This window comes from Rhinoderma darwinii, chromosome 1 (assembly GCF_050947455.1).
Source record: "Rhinoderma darwinii isolate aRhiDar2 chromosome 1, aRhiDar2.hap1, whole genome shotgun sequence".
Classification (NCBI taxonomy): Eukaryota; Metazoa; Chordata; class Amphibia; order Anura; family Rhinodermatidae; genus Rhinoderma; species Rhinoderma darwinii.
The window spans coordinates 524,638,206-524,658,896 of record NC_134687.1 but is presented as its reverse complement, the minus strand read 5'-3'; positions in this window follow the sequence as shown (position 1 = coordinate 524,658,896).

Below are 20,691 nucleotides of genomic sequence, written 5' to 3'. Positions count from 1 at the left end.
TGTTCTGGGGCTGTATTTATGTACTGAGCTTTGTTCTGGTGCTGTATATATGTACTGAGCTTAGTTCTGGTGTTGTATATATTTACTGAGCTCGGTTCTGGGGCTGTATATATGTACTGAGCTTAGTTCTGGTACTGTACATATGTCAGAGCTTGATTTTGGTGCTGTAATTATATAGGATATATTTATAACAACATAATTGCAGGGCAGATGGAATTGTTTTCAATTCATTGTACTGTATATTTAATGCGAACCTCCCTGGTAGTTTTAACACCTTGAACCGGCAACATGCGGTAATACATGACATGACAATATTTCCAAACATTCCCATTCAGATGCAGCAAAATCTATATAACCTTTTTAAACGGCACACACTATATGCTAATTACTCATTAAAGGTTCATGTGGCGGTGCCGTTATCCTGAAGAGTCACATAGTCCTGCCTCCAAATCCAACTTTCCATGTTTGATTGACATCCCCCTGGCTGATACAACTTTCTCGGATGCGCCATTGCCTTGTACTACTTGGACACGCACCGTGCAGTGAGGTGTACTCTGCCCAGTTTCATCGCTGCACCGCACATGCCAGGGGAGTACAAGGCAACGGCGCATCCGCAAGAGTTTGAGGAGGCTGGTAGTGATGTAGAACAGTCATGGGAATCTCAATAAAAACCTGGGGGGCACCATTTACATTTTCGCCTCAGGCAGCAGAAAAGCTGGAATCTGCCCTATGTATACATCTGTGTATGTGGGGACTAAATAGTGATATAAAGAAATCCCCACATACACAGGTGTATACAGGAGCTTCCTCCATCTGCTGGTATCAGTGATTTCAGGACCTTTGAGAACATCACGTGACTAAAGGTCCTGAACCAATCACTTCAGCTTCAAGATTCCAGACACACGAGAGAAGAAATCCTGAGAAAGATAAGTGTTAAATCAAGTGTGTATATATGAGTGTGTGTGTATATGTGTATATGCATATATATATATATATATATATATATATATATATATATATATAGCAAACAAGAAAGCAGCAGCACTCACACAGAATCAATAGATTAGGTGCCCAGCAAAACGTCCCGATCCTCGGACGTGTATTGGTATATAAAGAAAGAAGATTTGCAGCACTCCAATGTGAAAAAAGTGGTGGTTTATTCAATCCAAGAACAACAGCAACGTTTCAATCCTACAATAGGATCTTTAGCAAGCCTAGTGACACATCTACTGCAAGAAACTAATATAGGGTTGAGACTGTTCAACATAATTAGTCTCATTATAATACAATCAAGTATACAGTGTTGTAAAACTCATATAATGCATGTTATAAGGTATCATTACGAAACACAAACATGATACAGAAAGTGCGAATGTGTATATATGACAGTGTAAGTGACAATATATAGTGACACAAACGTTAAAAACAGCTGATTACAACATAATCATTTATGCCTCAGTGGTGTTAAAAACAATCGTCATAGCCCCACTCACCAACCAGAACTTCAGATACATCAGATGAATCATTTAGTATGTAAATTCGTAAGCATACAATGTAACAAACCGCTGCACACCTAAAGTCATTAGACTTGAATACATGCGTAAAAAGCCAAGAGACGGAAGTGAATCATCGATCAGTAGCGAGACGCATCGGACGCATCAAAGTGATGTAATGCGTGTCAATGCGTTCCACTGAACTGGTCATGTGTGAAGCGGCTTCATAGGTTGCTAAGCAACTGATGCAACTATGTAACGGATAACACGTAACAAGGCTGTGTCAGACAAAAAGTCTGTATTGTAACCAAAACAAGTAAATTAATCAGTGCTCCTCATGGTAAGGAATGGAGATATTAAAATAGTATTTCAATATTATGTTATATATCAACTTCTTATGCATGATCCACACGTTGGCACAGAGAGCTCTGTCCACAATTAAGTATTCAGAGCATCCCTATACCTAGGGTTTTAGGAACCACATAGCACCGTCTTCACGTGCATAGGATGTCCCATCACCCTCATCCGTGTAACGGACTAAGATTGTCGTATCAGCGACACCATTTCTCATAAAGTATATGTATATATTTTTTTCATTTTTTTCAAAAATAAATCTTTTATATATAAATATCTCTACATCACTTGACACCACACTAGGAGACTAGAAAAAATTCAATAAATCATAAATGTCTTTATTGATATCATAAGACAAGATGAATATAACACAGCCATGTCAGGTAATCCCAATATCGTAATTTTACTATTAAAAATAAAAGTAGAGATTCCGAAATTCTGTTTGGAGTGGTATTTCGATCTAGAAAAATACAAAAATATAAAAATTAGTATTAATCACATATTGACAGGAAATTCATCATGAGAAAAGTAAATATTAGTGTGTCATCATTCTTTATACTAGGGAGGACATCAAAGAACTCAAGGAGAGAGATGTGAGGGAGTCATACAGCTAACCTGTCCACAGCAAATTCAACATTAAGTCCAAATGGTTTCAATGTATTTAATTGGAATATCCACCTCAACTCTTTTTTATGTAATATCACATGACGGTCGCCGCCTAATTGTAGTGTAGGAACATGATCCAGGATCATAAATCTCAGATCCCTTTCATTGTGACCATATTCCGAAAAGTGCTTAGACACTGGTAAGTCAAGTTTCTTTTTACGTATCGAGAAACGATGATTATTTAACCGGGTTTTAAAAGCACAAGTAGTCTCCCCTACATATAGGAGACCACAAGGACACCATAACACATATATGACCCAATCCGAATCACAAGTGAAATTGTGTCTAATTTTAAATTGTTGTCCAGTAACTGGATGTTTAAAAGAATCACCCTTGCACATCAAAGTGCAGTTAATGCATCTGTAACACGGAATATTACCCGGTTTCAGAGGTTTAAAGATTGATTGTGATATTTTCTTTTGTCCTGATACTCTGGTTCTCACCAGTCTATCTCGAAGATTTTGTGAACGTCTATATGACATAAGGGGATTATTATTCAATTCATCAATGTGTCCAAAGCTCTTGCTGATAATTGGCCAATGTCTGTTCATAATCTTAGAGATATCCCCACTTATATCATTATAAGTTGAAATGAATGGAATACGTTTCCGTTTTCCACCCACTCCAGCTGTTTTAGGTTGTAGCAAGCTATCCCTCGCTGTATTGTTAATCTTATTTTTATGTGTATACAGTAGTGCCTTAGGGTAGCCTCTGTGTAGAAAATTGCTCATCATAATATCTAGAGATGTATCGAGATCTTCCTGTCTGTCAGTGTTGCGTTTGGCCCTAATCATCTGGCTATAGGGCAAGGACCTGACCATATTCCTCGGATGACAACTGTCAAATCGTAGTAAAGTATTGCGGTCAGTCTCTTTGGTATACATTTTGGTTCTTAATGTATTGTTATCAATCAATACTGTAACATCCAAAAATTGAATCTTGTCCACAGAGTGTGTCATAGTAAACTGAATATCCTCATCCAAGGAATTGAGAAATTGATGAAAATCAGTTAGTGTAGTGACAGAATCAGTCCAAATGAGGAAGATGTCGTCTATGTAACGCCACCACCTCAAAACATGTGAGAAGTGGTGGGATACATAGACTGACATCTCCTCAATATTATCCATAAAAATATTGGCATACGTGGGAGCCATATTGGATCCCATGGCCGTCCCTTTCAATTGAATGTAATAACTATCATTAAAAAGAAAATAGTTAGAAGTCAAAATAAGTTCTACCAATGACATAATGAACTCGCATGAATTATTATCATAGTTAGAGGTCATCAATTTCCGTCTTACAGCATCAAGCCCTTTAACATGACTAATCGAAGTATAAAGAGAGGTGACATCAAAAGAAACCAAAATGGATCCCTCTGGTAGGTCCACTGTTCTTAGTTTTTGCAAAAAATCAGTGGTATCCCTGATATAAGATTTAGAGTTGATAGCAAAATTTCTCAGCACTTTATCCACAAAGATAGAGATATTGCTCATTAATGAACCCCGGCCAGATACAATGGGGCGGCCTGGGGGGTTCATTAAATCCTTGTGGATTTTTGGTAATAGATACAGGCAAGGAGTCATAGGAGATTCAACCATAAGAAATTTATATAACTTCTGATCTATTATGTCTTCATCTAACGCCGTCTTGATAAGTAAGGCAATCTTATTTGTGATGTCATGTTTAGGATCATTTTTCAATAATTTATATACATTTGTATCGGATAGTTGTCTATAACATTCCCTCATATACATGTCCGAATCCATACCCACGATTGCTCCACCTTTGTCAGCAGGTTTTATAGTGAGATCGTGGTTATGGATCAACTCATCCAATGCCTCCATATCAAGAGTAGTCATATTAGGCTGTTTAAAACCCGATTCACATGTTTGGGTCCTAAGTATAGTAATATCTTTCTGTACTAATTCTTTAAAGGTTTCTATCGCGTGTGACATTACAGGAGGTTGAAACAAACTTTTATTATGTAATCCCAATTTTTTAAGTGATAATTCTGGTAGGGTATCTTGAACTATTACATTAGAAGGTTGTGAATCAAACCAAACCTTCAACTTAATAGCTCTGACAAAACTATACAGATCCAACTCAAGTTGAAACCAATCAACCTGTTGATTGGGGCAAAATGACAATCCCTTAGATAATAATTGCAATTGCATATTAGACAACTGATGCTTAGAAATATTTACCACTATTGTTTGGGCAGAGTCCCCTTGTTGCTGTCTTGCAGCGGTTTCTGACCCTTCTGGTGAATAGATTTTTGAAAGCGGGTTCTTCCTTCCTCGATTTCTCCTGCGACCTGCTCGTCTGGTTTTCTTCTTTTTGATTTCTCCAATGGGCTGGAATCTAAAAAATCTTGGTCGTTTCTTGGAGGATTTTTCTTATTGTGCTCTTGAATACGAAAGTCGCCCTTATTGTGAACCGAATCTTTACCTCTTTTATTCTCCCGTCTGTAGGTACCATCGGAATAATTGAGGAAATTATCCCAAGTGTAGACACGTCCCGTTGAGTAATCGGTTTGATCACGGAACCATTTTTTCTTTTTAGTTTCTTCTATGTCACTCCTTACTTTATTGAGTGTCATGCGTAATTTCTCCATATGGGCGGTATAATCTTCTATTTGTATAAGCGATTTCAGAGTGTTCTCCAGATCATGAACCTTCACTTTTAAACCTCTTAAATCTCTATGTAAGAAGTCCATGTTCAGCAAAATGGTTTCCAAAGCATATTTGCTTGCGAGCTGTTCATTCTTACTCCTAAATTCTTCGTGTTGCATATGCATGGTAGGTTTAAGTTGAATTCTCATTCCCCTTGGAATCATGTTGTTCTTATAATATTGACCCAATGTAAGTAAATGAAGTTCAACATTAATCAAACGTCTTGACTCAAATTCCAGATTTCTCTTGATATCAGTAATAGAAGGAATGCTTAAAAATGACACATCACCCTCCGCTCCATTTAGAATCCTCACGATATCCTCCTTAGTAAAAACAGCAGTGTTGGATGAAGTACTCCCAGCAGGTATATTCGTCTGCTCCATGATAAGAAACTTTTTGGTGATTAAAGAACGTGGTGCAAGCTAATGGAATCCAGATATAGCAAACAAGAAAGCAGCAGCACTCACACAGAATCAATAGATTAGGTGCCCAGCAAAACGTCCCGATCCTCGGACGTGTATTGGTATATAAAGAAAGAAGATTTGCAGCACTCCAATGTGAAAAAAGTGGTGGTTTATTCAATCCAAGAACAACAGCAACGTTTCAATCCTACAATAGGATCTTTATCAAGCCTAGTGACACATCTACTGCAAGAAACTAATATAGGGTTGAGTCTGTTCAACATAATTAGTCTCATTATAATACAATCAAGTATACAGTGTTGTAAAACTCATATAATGCATGTTATAAGGTATCATTACGAAACACAAACATGATACAGAAAGTGCGAATGTGTATATATGACAGTGTAAGTGACAATATATAGTGACACAAACGTTAAAAACAGCTGATTACAACATAATCATTTATGCCTCAGTGGTGTTAAAAACAATCGTCATAGCCCCACTCACCAACCAGAACTTCAGATACATCAGATGAATCATTTAGTATGTAAATTCGTAAGCATACAATGTAACAAACCGCTGCACACCTAAAGTCATTAGACTTGAATACATGCGTATGTTGAACTTCATTTACTTACATTGGGTCAATATTATAAGAACAACATGATTCCAAGGGGAATGAGAATTCAACTTAAACCTACCATGCATATGCAACACGAAGAATTTAGGAGTAAGAATGAACAGCTCGCAAGCAAATATGCTTTGGAAACCATTTTGCTGAACATGGACTTCTTACATAGAGATTTAAGAGGTTTAAAAGTGAAGGTTCATGATCTGGAGAACACTCTGAAATCGCTTATACAAATAGAAGATTATACCGCCCATATGGAGAAATTACGCATGACACTCAATAAAGTAAGGAGTGACATAGAAGAAACTAAAAAGAAAAAATGGTTCCGTGATCAAACCGATTACTCAACGGGACGTGTCTACACTTGGGATAATTTCCTCAATTATTCCGATGGTACCTACAGACGGGAGAATAAAAGAGGTAAAGATTCGGTTCACAATAAGGGGGACTTTCGTATTCAAGAGCACAATAAGAAAAATCCTCCAAGAAACGACCAAGATTTTTTAGATTCCAGCCCATTGGAGAAATCAAAAAGAAGAAAACCAGACGAGCAGGTCGCAGGAGAAATCGAGGAAGGAAGAACCCGCTTTCAAAAATCTATTCACCAGAAGGGTCAGAAACCGCTGCAAGACAGCAACAAGGGGACTCTGCCCAAACAATAGTGGTAAATATTTCTAAGCATCAGTTGTCTAATATGCAATTGCAATTATTATCTAAGGGATTGTCATTTTGCCCCAATCAACAGGTTGATTGGTTTCAACTTGAGTTGGATCTGTATAGTTTTGTCAGAGCTATTAAGTTGAAGGTTTGGTTTGATTCACAACCTTCTAATGTAATAGTTCAAGATACCCTACCAGAATTATCACTTAAAAAATTGGGATTACATAATAAAAGTTTGTTTCAACCTCCTGTAATGTCACACGCGATAGAAACCTTTAAAGAATTAGTACAGAAAGATATTACTATACTTAGGACCCAAACATGTGAATCGGGTTTTAAACAGCCTAATATGACTACTCTTGATATGGAGGCATTGGATGAGTTGATCCATAACCACGATCTCACTATAAAACCTGCTGACAAAGGTGGAGCAATCGTGGTTATGGATTCGGACATGTATATGAGGGAATGTTATAGACAACTATCCGATACAAATGTATATAAATTATTGAAAAATGATCCTAAACATGACATCACAAATAAGATTGCCTTACTTATCAAGACGGCGTTAGATGAAGACATAATAGATCAGAAGTTATATAAATTTCTTATGGTTGAATCTCCTATGACTCCTTGCCTGTATCTATTACCAAAAATCCACAAGGATTTAATGAACCCCCCAGGCCGCCCCATTGTATCTGGCCGGGGTTCATTAATGAGCAATATCTCTATCTTTGTGGATAAAGTGCTGAGAAATTTTGCTATCAACTCTAAATCTTATATCAGGGATACCACTGATTTTTTGCAAAAACTAAGAACAGTGGACCTACCAGAGGGATCCATTTTGGTTTCTTTTGATGTCACCTCTCTTTATACTTCGATTAGTCATGTTAAAGGGCTTGATGCTGTAAGACGGAAATTGATGACCTCTAACTATGATAATAATTCATGCGAGTTCATTATGTCATTGGTAGAACTTATTTTGACTTCTAACTATTTTCTTTTTAATGATAGTTATTACATTCAATTGAAAGGGACGGCCATGGGATCCAATATGGCTCCCACGTATGCCAATATTTTTATGGATAATATTGAGGAGATGTCAGTCTATGTATCCCACCACTTCTCACATGTTTTGAGGTGGTGGCGTTACATAGACGACATCTTCCTCATTTGGACTGATTCTGTCACTACACTAACTGATTTTCATCAATTTCTCAATTCCTTGGATGAGGATATTCAGTTTACTATGACACACTCTGTGGACAAGATTCAATTTTTGGATGTTACAGTATTGATTGATAACAATACATTAAGAACCAAAATGTATACCAAAGAGACTGACCGCAATACTTTACTACGATTTGACAGTTGTCATCCGAGGAATATGGTCAGGTCCTTGCCCTATAGCCAGATGATTAGGGCCAAACGCAACACTGACAGACAGGAAGATCTCGATACATCTCTAGATATTATGATGAGCAATTTTCTACACAGAGGCTACCCTAAGGCACTACTGTATACACATAAAAATAAGATTAACAATACAGCGAGGGATAGCTTGCTACAACCTAAAACAGCTGGAGTGGGTGGAAAACGGAAACGTATTCCATTCATTTCAACTTATAATGATATAAGTGGGGATATCTCTAAGATTATGAACAGACATTGGCCAATTATCAGCAAGAGCTTTGGACACATTGATGAATTGAATAATAATCCCCTTATGTCATATAGACGTTCACAAAATCTTCGAGATAGACTGGTGAGAACCAGAGTATCAGGACAAAAGAAAATATCACAATCAATCTTTAAACCTCTGAAACCGGGTAATATTCCGTGTTACAGATGCATTAACTGCACTTTGATGTGCAAGGGTGATTCTTTTAAACATCCAGTTACTGGACAACAATTTAAAATTAGACACAATTTCACTTGTGATTCGGATTGGGTCATATATGTGTTATGGTGTCCTTGTGGTCTCCTATATGTAGGGGAGACTACTTGTGCTTTTAAAACCCGGTTAAATAATCATCGTTTCTCGATACGTAAAAAGAAACTTGACTTACCAGTGTCTAAGCACTTTTCGGAATATGGTCACAATGAAAGGGATCTGAGATTTATGATCCTGGATCATGTTCCTACACTACAATTAGGCGGCGACCGTCATGTGATATTACATAAAAAAGAGTTGAGGTGGATATTCCAATTAAATACATTGAAACCATTTGGACTTAATGTTGAATTTGCTGTGGACAGGTTAGCTGTATGACTCCCTCACATCTCTCTCCTTGAGTTCTTTGATGTCCTCCCTAGTATAAAGAATGATGACACACTAATATTTACTTTTCTCATGATGAATTTCCTGTCAATATGTGATTAATACTAATTTTTATATTTTTGTATTTTTCTAGATCGAAATACCACTCCAAACAGAATTTCGGAATCTCTACTTTTATTTTTAATAGTAAAATTACGATATTGGGATTACCTGACATGGCTGTGTTATATTCATCTTGTCTTATGATATCAATAAAGACATTTATGATTTATTGAATTTTTTCTAGTCTCCTAGTGTGGTGTCAAGTGATGTAGAGATATTTATATATAAAAGATTTATTTTTGAAAAAAATGAAAAAAATATATACATATACTTTATGAGAAATGGTGTCGCTGATACGACAATCTTAGTCCGTTACACGGATGAGGGTGATGGGACATCCTATGCACGTGAAGACGGTGCTATGTGGTTCCTAAAACCCTAGGTATAGGGATGCTCTGAATACTTAATTGTGGACAGAGCTCTCTGTGCCAACGTGTGGATCATGCATAAGAAGTTGATATATAACATAATATTGAAATACTATTTTAATATCTCCATTCCTTACCATGAGGAGCACTGATTAATTTACTTGTTTTGGTTACAATACAGACTTTTTGTCTGACACAGCCTTGTTACGTGTTATCCGTTACATAGTTGCATCAGTTGCTTAGCAACCTATGAAGCCGCTTCACACATGACCAGTTCAGTGGAACGCATTGACACGCATTACATCACTTTGATGCGTCCGATGCGTCTCGCTACTGATCGATGATTCACTTCCGTCTCTTGGCTTTTTACGCATGTATTCAAGTCTAATGACTTTAGGTGTGCAGCGGTTTGTTACATTGTATGCTTACGAATTTACATACTAAATGATTCATCTGATGTATCTGAAGTTCTGGTTAGTGAGTGGGGCTATGACGATTGTTTTTAACACCACTGAGGCATAAATGATTATGTTGTAATCAGCTGTTTTTAACGTTTGTGTCACTATATATTGTCACTTACACTGTCATATATACACATTCGCACTTTCTGTATCATGTTTGTGTTTCGTAATGATACCTTATAACATGCATTATATGAGTTTTACAACACTGTATACTTGATTGTATTATAATGAGACTAATTATGTTGAACAGTCTCAACCCTATATTAGTTTCTTGCAGTAGATGTGTCACTAGGCTTGATAAAGATCCTATTGTAGGATTGAAACGTTGCTGTTGTTCTTGGATTGAATAAACCACCACTTTTTTCACATTGGAGTGCTGCAAATCTTCTTTCTTTATATATATATATATATATATATACACACTACCGTTCAAAAGTTTAGGGTCACTACGAAATTTCCTTATTTTTGCAAGAAAAGCACAGTTTATTTCAATGAAGATAACATTAAATTAATCAGAAATACACTCTATACATTGTTAATGTGCTAAATGACTATTCTAGCTGCAAACGTCTGGTTTTTAATGCAATATCTACAAAGGTGTATAGAGGCCCATTTCCAGCAACCATCACTCCAGTGTTCTAATGGTACATTGTGTTTGCTAACTGTGTTAGAAGGCTAATGGATGAATAGAAAACACTTGAAAACCATTGTGCAATTACGTTAGCACCGCTGTAAACAGTTTTGCTGTTTAGAGGACCTATAAAACTGACCTTCCATTGAGCTAGTTGAGAATCTGGAGCATTACATTTGTGGGTTCGATTAAACTCTCTGGCTAGAAAAAGAGAGCATTCATGTGAAACTCGACAGTCTATTCTTGTTCTTAGAAATTAAGGCTATTCCATGCGAGAAATTGCCAAGAAACTGAAGATTTCTAACAACTGTGTGTACTACTCCCTTCAGAGGACAGCACAAACAGGCTCTAACCAGTGTAGAAAGAGAAGTGGGAGGCCTCGCTGCACAACTGAGCAACAAGACATGTACATTAGAGTCTCTAGTTTGAGAAATAGACGCCTCACAGGTCCTCAACTGGCAGATTCATTAAATAGTACGCGCAAAACGCCAGTGTCAACGTCTACAGTGAAGAGGCGACTCCAGGATGCTGGCCTTCAGGGCAGAGTGGCAAAGAAAAAGCCATATCTGAGACTGGCTAATAAAAGGAATAGATTAATATGGGCAAAAGCACACAGACATTGGACAGAGGAAGATTGGAAAAAAGTGTTATGGACAGACGAATCGGAGTTTTAGGTGTTTGGATCACACAGAAGAACATTTGTGAGACACAGAACAACTGAAAAGATGCTGGAAGAGTGCCTGATGCCATCTGTCAAGCATGGTGGAGGTAATGTGATGGTCTGGGGTTTCTTTGGTGCTGGTAAAGTGGGAGATTTGTACAAGGTAAAAGGGATTTAGTATAAGGAAGGCTATCACTCCATTTTGCAACGCAATGCCATACCCTGTGGACAGTGCTTGATTGGAGCCAATTTCATCCTACAACAGGACAATGACACAAAGCACACCTCCAAATTATGCAAGAACTATTTAGGGAAGAAGCAGGCAGCTGGTATTCTATCTGTAATGGAGTGACCAGCGCAGTCACCAGATCTCAACCCCATAGAGCTGTTGTGGGAGCAGCTTGACCGTATGGTACGCAAGAAGTGCCCATCAAGCCAATCCAACTTGTGGGAGGGACTTCTGGAAGGATGGGGTGAAATTTCTCCCGATTACCTCAGCAAATTAACAGCTGGAATGCCAAAGGTCTGCAATGCTGTAATTGCTGCAAATGGAGAATTCTTTGACGAAAGCAAAGTTTGAAGGAGAAAATTATTATTTGAAATAAAAATCATTATTTCTAACCTTGTCAATGTCTTGACTATATTTTCTAGTCATTTTGCAACTCATTTGATAAATATAAGTGTGATTTTTCATGGAAAACACAAAATTGTCTGGGTGACCACAAACTTTTGAACGGTAGTGTATATAATATGTGTGTGTGTGTTGTGAGACTGAGTGCTGTGTGAGTGTTACGCAGGGGCATAGCTGGGAGGGGACTTCAGGGGCTTTCAGAGACTAGGCTGCCTGCAAACAGTGGGGACAGGCAGTTAGTTAGTCCAAAACATCTAATGTTTTTCAGTGCACCTTTAAGGTTTTACGGCGGTCACATGGCTGCATTAATATCCAATGGGGCTATTCATGCAGCCTGAAGTCCCTGAGCAGAGCATCAGCTAGCGCTCTGACTGGGGACTCCAGCACTGCTCCTGGCATCACTGTCCATTTATGGTCAGTGATGTCAGGAATTTTCCCAGGGCCAGAATCCCGGGGCAGAGCCTCTATTAGTGTTATGCCCAGGGACTTCGACTCTGGGGAAGCCCCTGACATCACTGTCCATACATGGACAGTGACATCAGGAGCATTCCCTGAACCGTAGTCCTGGGTCAGAGCCTCTACTTACGCTTTGCTCGGGGACTCCAGCCCTGCTCCTGATGTCACTATCCATATATGGGTAGTAACGTCAGGAGTTTCCCATCGCTCCAGCGCTAGACCCAGGAAAGGGAAGTACAATAATTGCTTTGCTTTTTTATGTATTACTGATTATTTATTTTTTTGTGTTTTTTTACAGGTTTGGTCATTGGACTACGTCGGATTCGAGGACTACTTCGATGACGGTGTTTTTTTTTATTCTCAATAAAATGGTGAATGAGGATTGTGTCTTTTTGTTTTATTTCAATAAAATATTTATTATGTGTCTGTTTTCTTTAACTATATTACCACTCCCTTAGTAATGGCCGCTGTCTGATTGACAGCATCCATTATTAAGGAGGGGCTTAGAATTAGCCGGTGAAGAGGCTAACACCACCCCTCCATTATTCCCCCGGTACCAACCGGGAAGAGCCGGGTACGATCCAGTACCCGACCATCTGTAGTGAATTGCGGGCAACGGGGCGGCCGCAGGCTGGTATTACTAGGCAGGGAAAGCCCAAAAACCATGGCCTTTCCCATCCTGGTAATGTTAGCCTGCTGCTGCTATGTTGTATCTGGCTGGTTATGAAAAATATGGGGGACCACACGACATTTTTTAAATAAAAATAAATAAATCAGAAAAAAAGACGTGCCCCCCCCCCCACTTTTTCATAACTAGCCATATACAACATAGCAGCAGCAGACTAGCATTATCAGGGTGGGAAGGGCAACTGTTTCTGGGCTTTCCCAGCCTAATAATACCAGCCTGCTGCCGCCCCAGTACCTGCCCATCGCTACAGATTGTTGGGTACTGGATCGTACCAGGATCTTCCCCATACCCCTGGTGGCGGTGGGTACCAGGGTAATAATGGGGGGGTTAGTGTTAGGCTCTGCACCGGCTAACACTAAGCCCCACCCTATTAATGGATGCTGTCAATCAGACAGCAGCTATTAATAAGGCGTTAATAATAAAGTTAAAAAAAACAGACATTAAAAATAAATATTTTATTGAAATCAAAAACCCCCACACAACCCTCATTAACCATTTTATGGAGAATAAAAAAAATGCTGTCATCTAAGTAGTCCTCGAATTCAAAGTAGTCCAACAACCGAATCTATAAAAAAACACAAAAAAAATAAAATAATTAGTAACACATAAAAAAGCAAAGCAATTACTACACTTACGTTTCCTGGGTCCAGCGCTGGAGCCGCAATGTCAGCGTGCTACGCTGTGTCCGTAACTTCAGGATTTATAGGGCAGCATCAGCTTTAAATACGGCACAGCTTTCACCAACACTCCACTTAACCTCTGCTTCTATGTCCTCTCCCCCTCCTCCCACAGAGCCTCTGCCACCATCTGTCCCCCTGCCACAAATAAAGGTTCAAAATCCCCTTCAGTGTCCCCTGCAGCCCATGAGACCCCCCTGACACTTTCTATTCCCCATAGTACCCCTACCACTTGCTGCCCGGCATGCTGCAATATTTTGGTCACTATTTTTTTCCCTGCAGTAGAAGCTTCTTCGGCTTCTTTCACACCATGGTATTTATATCAGTTTACTGTATGTGGCGGGAAAGCTCTAGATGCCTATGATAAATGGATCCATAGACACCCAACAGAGGCTAAAAAAGCAATTTTTTGCTGCGTGGAATATCTTTGAAGTCTGCGCTATTCGATGCTTAGAAATGTGTTTTTGTTTTTTTTTTAACATGGGCACTTATGGAGGACGGATAGCAGAGACATACGCATCAGGACCCAGCCTATTTTGGCCTTCAGGACACAGCCGAGTTTTTCAAATCTGACATGTGTTACTTTATGTGGTAATAACTTCGGAATGCTTTTACCTATCCAAGAGATTCTGAGATAGTTTTCTCGTGACAAATTGTACTTTATGTTAGTGAAAAAAATTGTTAAATTCAGTATTAATTTCTAAAAAACACCAAAATTTTGAGAAAATTGGCAAAAATTAGCATTTTTCTAAATTTAAACGTATCTGCTTGTAAAATAGATAGTAATACCACACAAAATAGTTACTAGTTAACATTTCCCATATGTCTACTTTATGTTTGCATCATTTTTTGAACATCCTTTTATTTTTCTAGGACGTTACAAGGCTTAGAACTTTAGCAGCAATTTCTCATATTTTAAAGAAAATTTCAAAAGGCTGTTTTTTCAGGGACCAGTTCAGTTCTGAAGTGGCTTTGAGGGCCTTATATATTAGAAAGTCCCCATAAAGCACCCCATTTTGAAAACTGCACCCCTCAAACTATTCGAATCAGCATTAATAAAGTGTTTCAACCCTTTAGAGCAGGGGTCTCATACTCGGCCGGGTAAGTGGGCCGCATATAGAAAAAATGGGACGTTGACGGGCCAGATTACTTTCAAATTTGATACAATACAAAATTATTGTTAATCAATTAGTTATTTGAACTACTGTAACACTATATTACTAGAATAATAATACTACATTACTATAATAATAGCGCTAGGTTTAAAATTTGAGATATTTCTCCACGTGCTTATTTCAACAATCCAGCTTTCCAGTTTAAGTGTCGCTAAATGCAGTCCGGCGGCTCAGTTAGCACACATGTCAAGATTGGGCAGCCCCTTTTTAGATAGTGCCACAGTGCCCTCTGTGGATGCTGCCGCAGTGCCCTCTGTGGATGCTGCCGCAGTGCCCTCTGTGGATAATGCAACACACCCCTAGATAAGGCCACAGTGCCCTCTGTAGATAAGGCCACAGTGCCCTCTGTAGATAAGGCCTCAGTGCCCTCTGTAGATAAGGCCACAGTGCCCTCTGTAGATAATGCAACACACCCCTAGATAATGCCAGTGTCCTATTCAGATACTGTCACACACCCACTTGTAGATAACGCCACAGTGCCCTCTGTAGAGGCTGCCACAGTACACTCTGTAGAAGCTGCCACAGTGCCCTCTGTAGAGGCTGCCACAGTGCCCTCTGTAGAGGCTGCCAAAGTGCCCTCTGTAGAGGCTGCCAAAGTGCCCTCTGTAGAGGCTGCCCCAGTGCCCTCTGTAGAGGCTGCCCCAGTGCCCTCTGTAGAGGCTGCCCCAGTGCCCTCTGTAGAGGCTGCCCCAGTGCCCTCTGTAGAGGCTGCCCCAGTGCCCTCTGTAGAGGCTGCCCCAGTGATGTCAGGGGCTTGCCCAGAGCTGGAGTCCCAGGCAGAGCGCTAGTAGGCTCTTCCTGGGACTCCAGCTGTGCTCCTGACATCACTGGGACTCCTGCTCTGGGGAAGCCCCTGACATCATTGTCGATGTATGGACAGCGATGTCAGAGGCTTCTCCAGAGTCCCGGAGCAGAGCCGATAATAGCGCTCTGCCCGGGACTCCGCTCTGGGGAAGACCCTGACACACTGTCCATATATGGGCAGCGATGTCAGGGAATTCCACAGAGTCCCGGAGCAGAGCCGACACCAGCGCTCTGCTCTTGACTCCAGCTCTGGGGAAGCCCCAGACATCGCTGTTCATATGTGGACAGCGATGTCAGGGAATTCCACAGAGTCCAGGAGCAGAGCCGACACCAGCGCTCTGCTCCGCTCTGGGCAAGACCCTGACACACTGTCCATATATGGGCAGCGATGTCAGGGAATTCCACAGAGTCCCGGAGCAGAGCCGACACCAGCGCTCTGCTTGGGACTCCGGCTCTGGGGAAGCCCCAAACATCGCTGTTCATATGTGGACAGCGATGTCAGGGAATTCCACAGAGTCCAGGAGCAGAGCCGACACCAGCGCTCTGCTCCGCTCTGGGCAAGACCCTGACACGCTGTCCATATATGGGCAGCGATGTCAGGGAATTCCACAGAGTCCCGGAGCAGAGCCGATACCAGCGCTCTGCTCGGGACTCCAGCTCTGGGGAAGCCCCAGACATCGTTGTTCATATGTGGACAGCGATGTCAGGGAATTCCACAGAGTCCCGGAGCAGAGCCGACACCAGCGCTCTGCTCGGGACTCCGGCTCTGGGGAAGCCCCAGACATCGCTGTTCATATGTGGACAGCGATGTCAGGGAATTCCAGAGTCTCGGAGCAGAGCCGATACTAGCGGCTCTGTGTCCCGCGGGCCGCGGATGACAGCCCCAGGGGCCACATGCGGCCCGCGTGCTTGAGACCCCTCCTTTAGAGTATATTCACACGGGCTATTTTCAGCCATTTTTCAGGCCGTAAAAGGCTGAAAAACGGCCGAAAAATTGGAAGCAGAACGCCTCCAAACATCTACCCATTTATTGCAATGGTAAAAACAGTGTTCTGTTCCGACGGGCTGTTTTTTTACAGCTGCGTAAAAAAACGGCCGTGAAAAAGAAGTGCAGGTCACTTCTTGGGAAGTTTTTGGAGCCGTTTTTCATAGACTCTATGGAAATCAGCTCCAAAAACGGACGTAAAAAAATGCAGCGAAAATCGTGAGTGGCTTAAAAAACGTCTGAAAATCAGGAGCTGTTTTCCCTTGAAAACTGCTCTGTATTTTCAGACGTTTTTAGTCTAGCATTTGAACATACCCTTAGGCGTTTCACAGGAATTTTATTTGTACCACAGAAGGTTTTACCTGTGAAATGCCACTCAATATTTTATTGCCCAGATTCTGCAGGTTTTATAAATATCCCACATGTGGCACTAGTGTGCAAATGTACTAAAACACAGGCATCAGAAGCAAGGATTTTGGGGCCTCCTTTTTTTAGTATATAATTTAGGCACCATGTCAGGTTTGAAGAGGTCCTGTCATTTGAAACACCCAAAAAGTTACCCCTTTTTAGGAAACTACACCCCTCAAGGAATTTTTCTAGGGGTAAAGTTACCATTTTGACCCTACAGGTTTTTTGCAGAACTTAGTGGAATTAGGCCGTGAAAAGGAAAATCAACTTTTTTTTAGAAAAAAATGTAAAAGTTGTAAATTTTACAAGGAATAAAGGAAAAAAAGAAACACAACATTTGTAAAGCAATTTCCCCTGATTATGGCAATACCCCATATGTGGTAATAACCTCTGATTGGACCCATGGCAGCACTCAGAAGGGAAGAAGCGCCATTTGGATTTTGGAGCACAGATTTTGCTGGAATGGCTTTCGGTGCCATGTCGCGTTTGCAACGCCCTGGATGGACAAAAACAGTGGAAACCCCCCAAAAGTGACCCGATTTTGGAAACAATGCCCCTCAAGGAATTTTTCTAGGGGTATAGTGAGCATTTAGACCCCACAGGTCTTTTGCAGAATTGATTAGAATTAGGCCACGAAAATGAATATCACATTTTCTTCCACTGAAATGTTGAATTTTCTCATTTTCACAAGAGATAAAGGAGAAAAAACACCCCAACATTTAATTTCTCTCGAGTATGAAAATACCCCACATGTGGTCATACATTTTTTTTTCATTAGGTCTGATCGATTTTTTGCTTTTATATTTTAGTTTTTCACTCCCCGCATTCCAAGAGCCATAACTTTTTTATTTTTCTGTCAATGCAGTGTTGTGAGGGCTTATTTATTGCAGGAGGAGTTGTAGTTCCTATTGACACCATTTAAAATACCATAACATGTACTGGGAAACTTAAAAAAAAATTATTTGGGGGCTGAAATTAGAAAAAAACTGGGATTCTCAATTTTTTGGGGGTTTTGTTTTTACGGCTTTCGCCGTGCTATAAAAACGAAAACTTTACTTTATTCTGTGGCTCAATACAATTACGGTGATACCAAATTTCTATAGTTTTTTTTATAATTTACTACTTGAAAAAAAAAAAAAATTTGTTCAAATAAAAAATTGTTTTGTTTCACATTCTGAGCGGTGTAACTTTTTCTTTTTCGGTCGATTGTGAGGGTTTATTTTTTTGTGGGACGAGCTGTAGTTTTTATTGGTACAATTTTTTGGTACATAAAAAGTGATCAAAAAGTTGTATTAAATTTTTTTTGAGAGCTAAGGTGACACAAAATCAGCGATTTTGGCAGTTTAAATGATTTATTTTATTTTTTACGGTGTTCACTGTGTGAGTTAAATAATGGTATATGGTAATAGTTTGGACTTTTACGGACGTAGCGATACCAATTTTATTAATTTTTTAATTTTTTTACATTACTTTAGAAGAAAAATGGGAAAAAGTTTTTTTTTACTTTTACATTTTTTTGTCTCACTAGTAATAACTTTAATTATTTGATTTTATTAGTCCCCTTAGGGGGCTTGAACCATACAATACACTGCAATAATAATGTATTGTAGTCTATTGTTATTTTCACAGGCTCCTGTAACAGCACGATCGCTGTTCCTGTCCGTTAGTCCCGGGTGTCAGCAGTAATACACAGCTGACACCCGCAGCGTATGGAGCGGGCTCAGCACATGAGCCCGCTCCATACATCAACCCCCGCACCATGACATGCTATTAAGTCATTGTGCACAAAGAGGTTAATGCACAACGGATGGTGCAAAGTGAAAATTAAAATTTTCCACTGAAATACCATTTTAGTGCATAATATGTCATGCCCAGTTCGTGCCACTGAATACAAATCTCATTAAGCGGGTTCTCTCGGGTATGGCGATGCCATATATGTGGGCACAAACTGCTGTTTGGGCACGCTGCAGGGCTCAGAAGAGAGAGAGCGCAGATTTTGCTTTTGGAGCGCAGATTTTGCTTGGTAATAGTTCTGTTTGGGGTATTGCTGGTATTTCAGTTTATAATGTGGGGGCATATGTAATCTGTGCGGAGTACATCAGGGCATAATAAGAGGGTATAATAATGCGGTAAATAAATAATAATTCACAGATGTGTGGCTAGTGTTGCACTGATAGGGTATGTGCACACGATAACGTTAATTACGGCGGAAATTACGGAGCTGTTTTCAGGAGAAAACAGCTCCTGCATTTCAGACGTAATTGCTCGTACTCGCGTTTTGCGAGGCGTCCATTACGGACGTAATTTGGAGCTGTTCTTCATTGAAGTCAATGAAAAACAGCTCAAATTACGTCCCAAGAAGTGTCCTGCACTTCTTTGACGAGGCTGTTATTTTACGCGCCATCTTTTGATAGCGACACGTACAATTACAGGTCGTCGGCACAGTACATCGGCAAACCCATTGAAAGTAATGGGCAGATGTTTGCCGACGTATTCGAGGCTTGTTTTCAGACGTATTTCGAGGCGTAAAACGCCTCCAATACGTCTGAAAATAGGTCGTGTAAACCCAGCCATAAACGGCGCCCAATCATACGCTTTTGGAACACACTGCACATTTTGCATCGCCATATTCTGAGAGCGAGAACTTTTTTATTTTTTCTCCACCGGAGCGGTGTGAGGGCTTATTTGTTGCGGGACAATCTGTAGTTTTCATTGGTACCATTTTGGGGTACATGCAATTTTTTGATAACTTTTTATTCCATTTTTTTTAAAGCAAGGTGACCAAAAACCATCAATTCTGACAATGTTTTTTAGTTTATTTTTTTTACAACTTTCACCAAGGGCTATAAATGACCATTTTACTTTATTCTGCGGGTCAATATGATTATGGCGATAGTATATGTATATAGTTTTTTTTATGTTTTGCAGCGTTTGCACAATATCATCACTTTTTTTAATAAAATAATTTATTTTCTGTGTCACCATATTCTGAGAGCCATAACTATTTTATTTTTCAGTCAATAAAGTGGTGTAAGGGATTGTTTTTTTGCGGGACGGGTTGTAGTTTGTATCGATACTATTTTCGGGTGCATGTGACTTTTTGATCACTTTTTATTCTATATTTTTGGAGGGGTGGTGACAATAAAATAGCGATTTTTTTTTCCGGTGTTCATCGTGCGGGAAAAATAACATTGAAGTTTTATAGTTTTGGTCATTACAAACGCAGTGATATCAAATATGTGTACTTTTTTTTTAAAAAGACTTATTATTGGAAAAAAATATCAAATATGTGTACTTTTTTTTAAAAAGACTTATTATAGGAAAAAAATATCAAATATGTGTACTTTTTAAAAAAAAGACTTATTATAGGAAAGCAATTCTTTTATTTTTACACTTTTATCAACTTTTTTTTTTGTCCCACTAGGGGACTTGAGGACTTGCAGCTTTGATCGCTGATATAATACATTACACTACCTACGT